Source organism: Monopterus albus, unplaced genomic scaffold (genome assembly GCF_001952655.1).
Source record: "Monopterus albus unplaced genomic scaffold, M_albus_1.0 scaffold652.1, whole genome shotgun sequence".
NCBI classification, from domain to species: domain Eukaryota; kingdom Metazoa; phylum Chordata; class Actinopteri; order Synbranchiformes; family Synbranchidae; genus Monopterus; species Monopterus albus.
In genome coordinates, this window is record NW_018128532.1 from 18,863 (window position 1) to 34,402 (window position 15,540).

Sequence of the window (15,540 nt, forward strand, 5' to 3'; positions counted from 1 at the left end):
GACATTTGCACATATTTTACAATTACATAATGACAAAATAGGTACTATGAGATATCATCATAATTACCTTACCACTGCCTGTAAAGTTCAGCATGCACTCTTACTTTGAAATACAGGTAATGTTTGGATGATAAAGTACAAAATGGCAAGTAATAATCAAGGTAACCTTACCCATATCCCAATCAGGAAATGAGTCAGTGTCATAAATTGAGGCTCTTCCGGTTCATTGTAGACAAAGGTGATCTGTCTCAATTTGACTGTTACCTCCACCTCTGCCAACAGAGATGATAATTCCTCAAAGCTCAGTGAAACCCTTGTCAGGAGCGGTGCGTGAAGCTGCCGATAATGTCGAGGAGTGAACTCAATTATATAGCCAGACAGGGATATGTAAAAAACTGTCTCTTTAATAAGAGCATGGACAACAAAATGATACAGAAAACTACGTGAACACGAAACAAACACACTCAGGTCGAAAATACAATCCAGGGTCAGAGCCAGAAAACTTACACAGCCGAGGAATCCACAACGAGATGTCAGAGAGGGAAGTCCGATAACCATACAAAGAAAACAGTCTGAATCACGAGGGCAAGGCAGAATCGGTGGTCTAAACAATCCAAAGTCACAACAGGAATCACAAAAAAAAGAAAACAAGAACACTGGAAAGTCTGCACGGGAGTCAAGAACAATCTGGCAGCTTTCCGATGGGGGAAAGCTGCCTATAAATGGGGTGAAAACAGGTGAAACCAATGAGTGCTGATTAAAGTAAAACGTCTGAAACTAAGGTGAAAAATAAACAGGAAGTAATGTCAAAGTAAAAACAGGAGAACGGAAGCCAACGGGACAGAATCATGACACCTTTCTCAAGCAAATCTTCACTGATCATACTAATCTCTTATCCCCATCAAGCTGCTCGCTCTGCAATGTACTTCCATGTGACGTCCTTTTTTGAAAAATATTTCAGCAGTTCAGACTCCCTGATAGCCTCCCAGAGCCCTCTGAGGTCCTAATTTTTTTGAAGGTGTGAGCATTGTCTGAGTAGGCAATCTGGCAGAGACATCACCTAGATATGAAACTCTTAAATGCTAGCAGGAACCTTTTTGTTGACAGGACCAACACCAACCCTAGGTGCACTGCACAAATCACAATACAGGTGAACAAAGCTATATTTACCTTTTCTGTGGTGCTCTTGGCCCTGTAAAGTCCACCCCAACAACTTCAAAAGGGGGTGACTCTGAAATCCAGTCTCTTGGCAGGGGTGCAGTCACCTGTAATGCAGCTTTCACACTGAATCTCTTACAGGTTCTGCAAGATGTGATCCCTTTGGCCCTCTGTCGAGCCTAAGGAATCAAATACTTGTCTCTCACTTCCACTATGGTTCCTGTCGAAGCCAAATGCATCACCTGCTCATGAATATGTGTGATTAACATCTCAAACAGTCTGTGACTGAATGTTGCTGCCTTCCTTCCACACGGATCAGATCATATTCATCAAGAAATTGCCATAGATCTCTGATTTTTGAGTCCTTGTGATTGTTCTATCCTGATTTCGTTTCACATGTCTCTGTGAAAGCCTTGATTTTGTGCCTCCCAGATCCAGTGCCTGCTTCTGACAACTCCTCAGCTGTAAGCTCCCCTTGCTTAATTTTCCTTGAGCGACAATGGTGACTCTGAGCAGAGTTTTGCGTTTGCTGTAGTTCTCCAGCTTTAGCAGTGGATCTGGAGACATAATTTCTGTGTTACTCAGCTGGAATGTGACTTGGCTTGACTTAAGTTCAGCCTTCATCTCCTCTTCACAGAGCCTTTCATCACATGACTCTGGCAGCATGACTGAACTCAGAAACGGAGGCCCTGACCACCAGAGCTCTTCCTCCTTCAGTTTTGAGGCTGTCTGACTTCTTGTAGTGACACTAGCTTGAGCTTTCTATAACAATGTGACCAGGAGTTCTCAGTGACTGTATCTCCATCATGCTATTGGCAGCCAACAGTTTCCATCTTTGTGCTGAGCTGCATATGCACTGAATGACTATTATAGAATCTGACCAGATGCAGATCTGTGTTGGCTGCATGTCCATCTTCCTTAACAGGGTGTTTCCCATTCTAGCAGCAACCAAAGCTCCCATTAACTCAAGTCAGGGAGTTTCCTGATGGGCACTACCCTGGACTTGGACATAACTAGTCTGGCCACAATTTCCTTTTCAGCCATCTGTCCTTAGAGCCATGTTACTGGCCTCTCACTTGCTGAACACATAGAGGACTTGTCCATGTCCATTTTATGGGTTGTTAATTACATACCACCTGGGAACTACTATCTACTGCAGCTGAAGCAGCTCCACACACCATTGTTGCCATTCCTTAGAGAAGTCACCTAGCAGCTCTTCATCCCAGTTGATACCCCTCCCCCACATATTGTTATAGTGAATGGTGTTAGAAATCCCATGGGGTCAAATATCTCAGTCGCTGACTGCAGGACCCTCCTCTTAGTGTTCTTTCTTTCTTTAAAAATGTCCATTATAGGTCAAAGGTTAAACCCAAAGTCATCAGTTTCAGGTCTCCATACCAGACCAAGCAGTGACAATTTTCTGACTGAAAATAAGTTAAAAAATTTAGCTATGTGTGTAGTCACAACTAAGTCCTTTCTTCCAAAGCATCCTTATAAATGTCTATGGCTGCATTATCATTATCATTACATCAATGACATCCACCTGAAATATGGCGCAGACCAGGGCTGCCTCAGATGTGGGCTCCCGTGTGTTTTTTGTTGTTGCTGTTCGGTTTTCTGTAACCCTGCCCCGGATTACTTTTACGAGGGACAAGCTTTTCAACATCTGTCAGCTCAGTTTGGACATTTTCTCCCTGCTTTTCATCGATGGTGGAAGCTGTTTGAGCACTTTAGCTGGTGGAGCAGCAGCTGTTATCAGGAAGTGGAGGAGACACCAAAGGGGGAGAAGGGCTGGTGCCCTTGTAAGGCTACGACAGTGGGCGTACTGAACACCACTCCCAGCAATACATCTAGCTAATCTCCGTTCCCTTGCTAACAAAATGGACAAACTGCTGCTTGTCAATCGGACTAACTCGATTTTTCGCATTCTGTGGCATTATGCTTTATGGAAACGTGGCTCAACGACACAATCCCTGACGAGGCTGTTCAGCTGCCAGGATTTCAAATCTACAGAGCAGACTGTGTGAAGGAACTATCTGGGAAAAAGAGAGGAGGAGGCATCTGTTTTTACATTAATGGAGGTTGGTGTAGGGACATTACAGTGCCGGAGAGAACTTGTAACTCGGAGCTAGAGACATTATCCATTAACTGTAAACCTTTTTATTCTCTTAGAGAATTTTTGTCATTTATCCTGGTTGTTACTTGTATTTCTCCACAGGCCTGTGTTAGAAATGCATTGCAGCTCTTAGCCAACCAGATAATAAGTATGGAAGAGAAACATCCAGACTCCTTGCTTATTATCTCAGGTGATTTTAACAAAGCAAACCTTACTCACAAATTGCCCAAATACAGACATATCAGCTGTCCCACCAGGGGCAAGAACACACTGGACCCTTGTTATACAGTAATCAAGGATTAATGGCCAAACCTCTTCTGTGTTAATGTTATGTGGTACTAATCAAGGTGGCAGGCCCAGACAGTGTGACCCCCTTCTGTCTGAAAGTCTGCGCTGACCAGTTGGCTCCCATCTTCACGCAGATCTTCAATAGATCACTAGAGCTTTGTCTGGTTCCCTCCTGTTTCAAACGCTCCACCATCATTCCACTTCCCAAGAAATCTTCCATCAGGAAATTGAATGACTACAGACCTGTCACACTGACATCTGTAGTCATGAAGTGTTTTGAGAGACTGGTATTGGCCCACCTGAAGGCAATCACAGACCTGAGAAAGTTCATTTCGGCCACCTGTACTTGGGATCTTGCCCTTTCGGTCATGACCCAAAGCTCATGACCATAGGTGAGAGTTGGAACATAGATCGACCGGTAAATCGAGAGCTTCGCCTTGCAGCTTAGCTCCTTCTTCACAATGACAAACTGTTACTGCAGAAGCTGCACCGATCCGCCTGTCAATCTCCTGTTCCATCCTTCCCTCACTTGTGAACAATACCCCAAGATACTTAAACTCCTCCATTTGAGGCAGGAACTCCCCACCAACCCGAAGGGAACAAATCACCCTTTTCCAACTGAGAACCATGGCCTCAGTGCTGATTCTCATCGCAGCCACTTCACACTCGGCTACAAACCGTCCTAGGGCACACTGAAGGTCCTGGCTTGATGGATCCAACAGGACAACGTTATCTGCAAAAAGCAGAGACAAGATCCTGTGGTCCCCAAACCAGACTCCCTCCAGCCCCTGGCTGCACCTAGAAATTCTGTCTATGAAGATAATGAACAGAACCAGTGACAAAGGGCAGCCTTGCCAGAGTCCAACATGCACTGAAAACAAGTCTGACTTACTGCCAGAAATGTGAACCAAACTCCTGATCTGGTGGTACAGGGACTGGACAGCCCTTAACAGAGGGCCCCGGACCCCATAGTTTCGGAGCACCCCCCACAGGGCGCCAAGGGGGACACGGTCAAATGCCTTTTCCTGATCCACAAAACACATGTGGACTGGTTGGATACACTCCCATGAACCCTCCACCACCCAGAAGAGGGTATAGAGCTGGTCCAGTGTTCCACAGCCAGGACAAAAACAACACTGTTCCTCCTGTATCTGAGGTTTGACTATCAGTCGAATTCTCCTCTCCAGTACCCTGGCATAGATTTTTCCTGGGAGGCTGAGGAGTGTGATCCCCCTGTAGCTGGAGCACGCCCTCTGGTCCCCCTTCTTGAAAAGAGGGACCACCACCCTGGTCTGCCAGTCCAGAGGCACTGTCCCCAACCGCCATGCGATGTTGCAGAGGTGTGTCAACCAAGACAGCCCCACAACATTCAGAGACTTAAGGTACTCAGGGTGGATCTCATCCACCCCCAGTGCCTTCACACTGAGAAGCTTCTCGGTGACAAGTCCAGCTCTGAGCCCCTGGCCTCTGCTTCCTCATTGGAAGACATGACACTGGGGTTGAGGAGATCCTCAAAGTATTCCTTCAACCGCCTGACAATATCCACACTCGAGGTCAACAGCTGCCCACCTCCACTGTAAACAGTTTTGGCAGGGTACTGCTTCCCCCTCCTGAAGCACTGGATGGTTTGCCAGAATTTCTTCGAGGCCGACTGATAGTCCCTCTCCATGGCCTCACCAAACTCCTCCCAGACCTGAATTTTTTCCTCCACAACCACTTGGGCTGCAGTCTGCTTGGCCTGCTGGTACCCATCAGATGCCTCAGGGGTCTCATGAGCCAATCAGGCTCGAAAAGTCTCCTTCTTCAGCTTGATGCATCCCTTACTTCATCCTAAAGTTTGCGGATGACACCGCAGTGATAGATCGCATCACTGGCAGGGATGAAGCAGCCTACAGGACGGAGGTGGCCGGTCTGGTGTCATGGTGCAAGGACAATAATCTCAGCCTCATGGACAGAATGAAGGAGATGATAGTGGACATGAGGAAAGAGAGGAGATCTCATCAGCCACTATTCATCCAGGGGGCTTGAAGTGGAGAGGATAAGCAACTTCAAATACCTGGGCATCCACATCAGTGAGGACCTCACTTGGACACTTAACACCACACAACTGGTCAAGCAGGCCCAACGGCGGTTGTACTTCCTGAGGAGGCTGAGGAGGTTTGGCATGTCGCCTAGGATCCTTTGCAACTTTTACAGCTGCATCACTGAGAGCATCTTGACCAGCTACATCACTGTCTAGTGTGGCAGGACCACTGCTGTGGACCCCAAGCACCTGCACGCAAGCACCTGCAGAGAGTGGTAAAGACTGCGGAGAAGATCACCAGGACTCCACTGCCTTCTCTGCAGAGCATTTACCACTGTAGGGTGCATAGGAAAGCTGCCTCCATCCTCAAGGACCCCACCCATCCCCAGCATGGACTGTTTATACCCCTACCCTCCAGTCGGAGGCTCAGAAGTGTGAAATGCAGGACTTCTAGACTGAAAAACTCTTTCTTTCCGCCTGCCATCAGACTCCTAAACAGCTGACTCAGGATCTGCCTCATGTAATTCCATCTGTACTGTGCACTGTACTCACTTTGCACATACATAATTGCACACAGTGCTGAGTATTTACACTCCACAGCTCCCACGTAGCATATATTTTCTCTGCATTATATTGTGTTGTATTTTTAATTGCTCCCTTCTGTCACGGATCGGGAGTGCACAGCTCCCGTGGAGGTAGGTGTGTGAACCCTATTAAAGAGCCAGCAAGCTGCAACAGTAGAACTGGTTTTAATATCTCTCTGACACAGGCAGAAACAGTAACAGTCTTTCAGGGACAAGGCAGGAAGCAGGGTCACTTCGGTCCAAGGTCGTAATCTCCAGCAAGGCAGCAGGGTAGGCAAGGCAGGATCGCAGGTCAGTTTAACAGGCAGGATGTCGGTATCAGGAGAGCAGGTGGACAAGAGGGGAGAGGCAAACTCACAGGTCGGTGTAACAAGCAGGGTGTTGATCTCCGGGTAGTCAGGCACAAGAGTTAGCATCGCTGGAAAGTCTAGACGGGGCATAGAACAATCTGGCAACTCCCCACAGAGTGAGGAGCTGCTACATACTGTGGGAAACAGGTGAGCAGGATTAAGGTGCAGGTGAAACCACTGTGTTAGATGAGGTGACGTTACTAGGAGTCTAGGTGAGCTGGAAGCAGGGAGGGGTTGGATCATGACACCCTTCACTTGCTGCTTTAAAGTGCATTAGATTTGTGGGGGGGGGTCTGGGGCCCTATATTGAGGGCTGTCTGGTCCCTGTATGACCAGAGCAGGAGCTTGGTTCACATTTCTGGCAGTAAGTCAGATTTAATGGACTCCGGCAGGGCTGCCCTTTGTCATCAGCTCTGTTCATCATTTTTATGGACAGAATTTCTAGGTGCAGCCAGGGGCTGGAGGGAGTCTGGTTTGGGGACCACAGGATCTTGTCTCTGCTTTTTGCAGATGACATTGTCCTGTTGACTCCATCAAGCCAGGACCTTCAGCGTGCACTGGGACGGTTTGCAGCCGAGTGTGAAATGGCTGGGATGCGGTCAATGTACCGGTTCGTCGTGGTGAAGAATGAGCTGAGCTGCAAGGCGAAGCTCTCGATTTACCAGTTGATCTACGTTCCGACTCTCACCTATGGTCATGAGTATTGGGTCATGACCGAAAGGGCAAGATCCCGGATACGGGCGGCCGAAATGAGCTTTCTCAGCAGGGTGGCGGGGCGCTCCCTTAGAGATAGGGTGACGAGCTTGGTCATATGTTGAGTAGTTATGCTAATGTGATGTTCCATTACCTATACATGTGAAGTTGTGCATGTCTCCAATTACAATAAGCAGTTAGGCAAAGGAAAAACATCAAAACGGGCTGAGGACACCTGTGGTGGGGTGGAAGAGGTTTACATGTCTGTCCAACAAGTTGTATTATGCAACATCAATAATCACACCCCCTCCTCCAAGAATCCCTCCTCGCCTGCTCCATGTTTTGGCACTCAGTGCCCTTCTTCATGTATTCTGAAGCTCAGAGTGTGGGCATGCCCTGTCAGCATTTGTCCCCCCCCTCACTAGGACCCTTGAGTGATAATATAGGAGTGATCTGCACTGTTCTCAATCCACTGGGTCCTTATTGCCCTTGAGACCTGTGTCCTCCAGTGCGCGTCACTCACAGTCAATACATTACAATATTTACTTCAAGTGCACCTTGTGACCCTCTTGCAAGTGTGCCAAAGGTGAGAGGTAATCAAAGGCCTCTGGATTTTTTTTTCTTTTGCAGTGGCTGGCATGGATCCAGGTGCTTTTCTGTTTAGCTTTAACTGCAGTTGAACAAAAGGTGGAAAACGTTATATTTTTACATAATAATTTCTTAACCAGATTGTCAAGTAGACAAGAATTTAAATTTTATTTAAGAGTAGTATTGAACACCTATAACATTTTTCCACTCTGCCATTTCATTGACACACATGCAACATATGGAGGTGACAGCATTTAATGCAATGTGATATAGGGATTTTGAAATGATTGTGACCCAGGGACCACCATTGTGACTAAGAAGCAACATTAGGGCCCCTATAGGAACACTTTTCTCAATTGTTTATATTTGCATGAAACAAACAATAATTCTTAGAGCTAACCTACACAGCCAGTGATCAACATGGCCAGGTACCCGATCTAGCCTGCTGTCTGACTTGCACTGCACTCAACCCCAAGTCCTTTCCTGGCAAGTGTTGGCTCCACATCACATTTTTGGGCTATGCCCGACCAAGCTCTGTGGGCCATGGCCTGGCCATCAGATACTCACCGGCAAGCTACCTCTCTCAGGTCTGGCTCCAGCAGTGTGCCCTGGTTTTTCTAATCCAGGCCCGGTTTTTATCAAGGTTTTTGAATTGCTTAGTCTGGTCCCTCCCCTGGGACCAGTTTTCCTTGAAAAACCATACCAGGGACTAATAACCCAGACAACACAGCTCTTAGAATTATTAGGACACAAACCTCTCCACCACATTAAGGTGGGGAGTGAAGGAGTTTAAGTATCTCGGGGTTCACAAATGACGATAAAATTGAGTGTGAGATTGACAGGTGAATAGGAACAGTATCGCCAGTAATGCAGATATTGTATCAGACCCTCATGGTGAAGAAGAAGTTAAACTGAAAGGCAAAACTCTCAACTTACCAGTCTACCTCCAACCCTTCCCTATGGTCACAAGCTGTGGATAGTGACTGAAAGCGTAATATTGCAAATACAAATGGCTGAAATGAGTATCCTTTGCAGGATGGCCAGACTTAGCCTTAGAGATAGGGTGCAGAGTTCAGACATCCAGAAGGGAAATGGAGTAGAATCACTGGTCCTTCACATCAAAAAGAACCAGCTGAGATGGTTCAGGTATCTTATCAGGATGCCTCCAGAGGTTCCCCCTTTGCATGTCTTCCAAGCACATCCAACTGGTAGGAGACCCCGGGGTAGAGCCAGCACACACTGGAGAAATTATATATAGTATCTCATCTGGCTTGGGAACACCTTTGAATTCTTCCAAAGAAGTTAGAAAATGTTGCCAGGGAGAAGAACGTCTGGACTACCTCGTTGAACTGGCTGCCACCATGACGCCGTTTCAGATAAGCAGAAGAAAATGGATGGACAAACAATAATTGATACATTGTGCTCTGTTCGGGTAAAAAACATCTGTTTTCATTTTTTATCTAAAGAAAAAAGATACAAAAAATTATTTTTCCAGGCTTAAAAAATGGCCTTGGCTCATTTTGTGTGAAGAACATATATCAGAACACATTTTCAATGACCGTACACTGCAAACACACGACTTACAGTAGTTTAGCGCATATGTGTGTGGCAAGCACAACAGGTAGGAGTTAGCTAACTAGCCTTTGGTTTGTCAAACTATAATGATTTACTGTGCTCATCTCTTCCACCAGATATTTTGCCAGAATTGTCAATTTTATGGAACCATAGTTTTTTCCCCATTGACATAATGTGGCAAAACAAACTGAAAATGGAAGATAAATCTAATGCCTTAGCACTGTTACAGCTTGGCTTGCCTGTGATAAAAGTAGTGAAAGAATTACAGGTGTCATGGCAATTTATGACAATTTATGAATTTATGAAAAGTGGGCTCTGGTTGCCCAAGGAAAACTACAAAGGGAACAGATGTGTGTCAAGGCTGGTTGGCCATAATCTGGATGAAGCAGAGGACTCAAGCAGCAGGACTCAGAATCAAGGTGCACAACTAGATTTATCAAATTAACCAGATAGGTTAGATACGAGACTGACTGCAGGTATGATAAGTCCACCACTCAGTGTTGCAAGGTTGTGTCTGGTCAGTCGGGTGAGTGCCCCAGTAGAAGAGTGGAGCACAGGCTGGTGCTGGAAGGATGAGGTTGACTGGACTGTTAGTTATTGCCGAAGAGGATAGCAATTGAGGAAGATGGCTTGAGAGAGGCTGGCAGGAGGGTCCAGGAGTGATGGCGAAGATACTGGGCTAGAGAACAGCTGCTTGGCAGATGAGTGGTGGCTTAGTGGAGATTGAAGAAAAGTGCGGACGAGGAGGTTGGCAGGAAGGGTGGGGACTGTGGAGATCTGGTGACAGCCTGGAAGCTGTGTTCAGAGATGAGATCCCAGTAGGAGAATGGCCAGGTCACAGGTTCGGTGTCGGGGAAACAGTTAAGTGAGAAGGAACTGGTTGGTGTGTCAGCAAAGCTGTAAATACAGGTCCCAGAGAGAACCAAAGAACAGCCCAAGAAACACCATAACAGTAGAGCTGGCCTCTGATGATCTGGCATCAGAAATGACCTTACAAAAAGAGCTGCAGAAGACTATTGAACAAATTGTCTCCTTGCAGTTAGAAGTCCCACAAGAGGAGCAAGAATGTTTACAAAAAATATGAGAAATTACTGCATTAGGAAAAAGTAATTTTACATCTAGAATCTAAATATAAAAGTGGATAATGCTGTCACAGAAAAAGAGAAGTAACACATCCCTAAAAAAGAGGAAGTGTGTCCAACAATGCATTCTGTTCATTATTAAACTCAGTTGGCCCACTCACTGTTTTAATCACACTCTTGACTCTTCTGACGTATGGCATCGAAACTCAGTAGTTTTTCCCCAAAACCCCCTTCTGCCTGACCATTTTCTAATAACTTTTGAATTTACATTAATGGATTATATTCTATGTGGGAAACATTTCCACTACAATGCTGTTACCAAGTTTAAGGAAATAATTCCATCATTATTTACTTCAGTGCCATTTGCCAACACAATGGAGGGAGGCCACCTTAACTTTACTCCCACACAAGTCGATAATCTTGTTGATAGTACTGCAGCTTCCCTGTGTAATACACTTGATACCGTTACCCCTCTTAAAAGGAAGGCAGTGAAACACAGGAGGCTAGCTCCATGGTACAGCTCGCAGCTCTGCTCCCTAAAGCAGGCCTCATGAAAACTGGAAAGGAGGTGGCGCTCCACTAAGTCAGAAGAGTTTTTCATAGCCTGGAAAGATAGTTTAATAACATATAAAAAAGTCCTTCGTAGTGCCAAAACAGCATTTTATTCATCACTGATTGAGGAAAATAAGAACAACCCCAGGTTTCTTTTCAGCACTGTAGCCAGGCTGACAAAGAGCCACAGTGCCGTTGAGCTTAACATTCTACTACAACTACTGTAACTGGAACTATAACTGATATCATAGTGCAGGTACCAGTCCAATCAGGAGGAAGAGTATTAAGTAATCTATTACCACCACAGTACCAAAACACATCAGACCTGGCATAGGTCAGACGTGTAGCATTTGCCCATGTTGTAAGATTATGTGTGGCGCTACACCAATCAGGAGGGATGGTACCTACAGTAGTTCCAGTATCATTAATCCTAGTTATTTTAGTTTTGACCCGGTTCTTTTGTCTGAAGGCCCCAAGAAGTAACACTCAGGATACTGGAATCAGCTTCAAGTAGATTTATTTTCTTCTGGTTAGATGCAGAGTTATTACAACGCGCTGGGCTCTGAGAGATGACAAGTCTCCAAGAGCATTGATTATCACAAAATGTTTACATTTATCTTCTCGGGCTGGGACTGCCCTATACATGGGTGGTACATTATACGTCAACATTCTAGAATGTTCATATAGGCAGTAGGTGTGTGTGTATGTTGTCATCTTCTATTATCAGGCGTTTCTTTCTAACTGAAGATGGACATGCAGTTAGCTGTGCCACTTACTTCCCTAATTCTGTGGTAAAAAACCCCTCAAGTCAAAGTCCAGACCTGAATCCAATCGAGAATCTGTGGAACGAACTGAAAACTGCTGTTCACAAACGCTCTCCATCCAATCTCACTGAGCTCGAGCTGTTTTGCAGGAGGAATGGGCAAAAATTTCAGTCTCTTGATGTGCAAAACTGTTAGAGACATACCCCAAGCGACTTACAGCTGTAATCGCAGCAAAAGGTGGCGCTACCAAGTATTAACTTAAGGGGGCTGAATAATTTTGCACGCCCAATTTTTCAGTTTTTTATTTGTTAAAAAAGTTTGAAATATCCAATAAATTTCGTTCCACTTCATGATTGTGTCCCACTTGTTGTTGATTCTTCACAAAAAATTACAGTTTTATATCTTTATGTTTGAAGCCTGAAATGTGGCAAAAGGTCGCAAAGTTCAAGGGGGCCAAATACTTTTGCAAGGCACTGTATATTTGAACTGTCTGAGAGAATATGCATGATATCGATAGGTGCAAGTATATGCTTCCTGGAAAAAAATGACTCATTTAGAAAAATTCTGTATTATTTTACTTCTTTTGGTCTAACAAATAAGGTGGCACCAAAAAAAAAAAGTTTTGACACCTTGGGTGGTACCAATGTCTGGTCTAGCCCATGGACTAAATAGAAGCAGCCCACAAACAAAAAAAGCAGACGCCAACAGTAAGGGGATATTAAAAAAAAAGGGAAGAGCCACTCTTGGGTCATCCTGACGCTTGCAAGAGGGAGAAAAGGCAATGAGAACATTACTTTGAGGAAGAAATCCTAAGTCGCTTCACCACCATAACATTTATTGTTTGAACTGCTATAGAGAAACGCAAAGCAAATACTTTTCAAGCAGTTTATACAGCCCTGTTCACCCCTTGGGCCATCACCCTTCTTTACTTTCTAATTTAATGGCCAAATCCCTTTGTTTTGGAGGGGAGGAAATCTGTGCAGATAACACAGCTACAAAAACCTTGTGCACTATGAACATTAGACTTGTAAACTAAAAAGAAACTAGACTAATGTTAGCAGCAGCTTGGCAAGTATGCAGCCACTTCCTTCAGCGAAACGATTTCAATCAGGTCTGTTTGTAGACTTTTGTTAGGCCTCAAGACCAAGAAATATCAGAACAAGGGACTCTGGAGGACTTGGATACACGGTTCAGACAGCTATTCTATGGGCTAACAGGCCACAAAAAACACACAGCCCAATCCTGAGGCAATGTGCTCTTTCAGCAGTTAGAGTGTGACCCAGCTGCATGAGTTCCATTCATGCAGTCGATCGAATCTGGGGAACTTGGGATTGTATGCTTCCTTGGTGGGGCTCCCCTTGAGAGTAACTAGGACGAGTGAAGGGAGACAAGCTAGGTCCAGAACCTCGTTCACATTGTTGTTCCCAATCGTTATCTATGCGGTTCGTGAGGCTAACAAGGGCATCAAAATCTCCAAGCTCATCCCATTTAATGAGCTCATCTTTTAAGTTCTTGGACTGACCGCAAAGAGTCTCATAATTTCACCTAGCTTCTGCAGCTAAGATACAGAAGGTATCTGGCTGCACTGCCCCCGTGATCTGAGTGATCAAACACTTTCTGAAACTTGAGCAGAAACTCCTCATATGATAGACTACATAAGGCAGCATGGGGAAATGAAGCTAGTGCCCTGCCTCACAACAAGTTAATGATTTAATAGATTTTAGCATGGTTGGCCCCGAAGAAAAGAGGTTTCTGCTGGAACACCATTTATCCAGGTCCCCCAAGAATGACTCAAGATCAGGAATGTTAGGAACTGGGAAAGTGGACAGAACAGAAAATGGTAATGAGTAGGAGGAGGCATCATCAGCGGGGTTAGCCTGGCTACCTGTTCGGTGAGCTGAGAAACCCGCTGGGCTAGGGCCTGGACTGACTTCTTTTGACACCTGGATTGTTGTAGTCGGCCAATTTGTATACAGTGATGCAAAACTGGCTGAAGGGAGGGTGACCCTGGATCTGAGCCCGTAGAGTCCATGTTGGCCAGTCTGTTCTGTTAGGCCTTGAGACCAAGAAAAATCAAAACAAGGGACTCAATAGGCAGGACTCAGAAGGTTCAAACAGATATTTACAAGGCTCAGAGATGTAGATTGATTAGGCTGGAGAGAGTTCACCAAGCTGTAGAGTACGCCGGGGCAGGCCACTCTAGCAGGTGCCAGTGTACAGGTAGACTTAACTGAGGTTGGCTGAAAAGACTTTGGGGTGTGTCACCAAACAAGGCATGCAAGCAGAACAGAGGTAGAGATGGACCAAGTGAACACTGTCGTGTGCTGAGGGGAGAAAGCAGGTGGGGTTGGGATGAGCCAGGGGGAGCTGGAGAGCTGTACTGGAGTGGACAGGCAGGGGGAGTTGAGATGAGCCACACAGAACTGGAGAGCTATTCTGGAGTGGCGCAGGCTGATGGCAACCCAGGCTGCGATGAGGGACAAACAGGAGAGCAGCACTGAATGCAGGGACTAGAAACAACTCACTCTGCAATGAGGGATGAAAAGGTAAGCTGAGCTGGCACCAGGACTGGAGACAACCCAGGTAATGACAAGGAGAAAAACACAGGCTAGGGAGAAGCAAGGCACACTATTGATTATCAGAGTGCAAGTCGGCCACATAGTGTTTGGACAGAACAGACTGGCGACGAGAGTACGCCAGCACCCAGGTTAAATAGCGGCCAGCTAATCAGCGGATTGTAGACAGCTGTGTGGTTTGTCTCCCAGTGCGCTCTGATCAGATCACACCTGCCCTGGTGTTTGACCAGGGGGTAACCACCACTCTGGAAGTCGATGCCTGTGACATCTTTGACTGTTCTGGGTGGCCCATAGTCAGTTTGAGACACTCTGAACAGTACATCTGTATCATACCTGAACTCCACTTTGACCACAGGTCAAGGCTGGGGTATAAACCTTGTAAATGGGGGGATGTGGGCTGGAACGCAGGTCCCACATCCTGGGGTTACCGACCACCCAGAGACACAGGCCCAGAGACACAGAAGTAAGGGAAAGACCTTATTGGATCGGCTCTCTATCCTTAAAGGTGAAGCCCCAGAAGATTGTACCACTGCGAAATGTATTCCTTTGTATCATGATCCATATGATGTATACACTCGTGATGGCTCTCATAAATCTGATTCACGTCACACTCCTCCCCCAACCAATCTGCAAAGAAAATTGGAGATAGAAACAGGGTTTACTCAGAAGAATTTTTGGCTTGACTGGGTTCGAAATGCAGCAGAGGAGGCATCAGTTAACACCTCCTGTGTTGTATGTGCTGGACCCCATCCTGCCCTGTTAACTGTACCTTCTCTCCTCTCAGATCCAAATCACACACACTGCATGCTTGAGCTGCACATGACTGAAAATCCAAAAACACCTGCATGCAGAGAATTGGAACATTATTACCCATTGGCACCTAAAGATTTCGTTCCTCCTATTTTTACTGCAGTCAAAAACAACTACACTTGTGTAACTAAGGCTAATGTTACTGGAACTAATGTAGGTACCATCTCTCCTGATTGGTGTAGCGTCACACATAATCTTACAACATGGGAAAATGCTACACGTCTGACCTATGCCAGGTCTGATGTGTTTTGGTACTGTGGGGGTAATAGATTACTTAATACTCTTCCTCCTGATTGGACTGGTACCTGCACCATGGTTTCACTTATAGTTCCAGTAACAGTAGTTGAAGCTGCAGTCTCTGACATTGAATCAGGCTCTGGT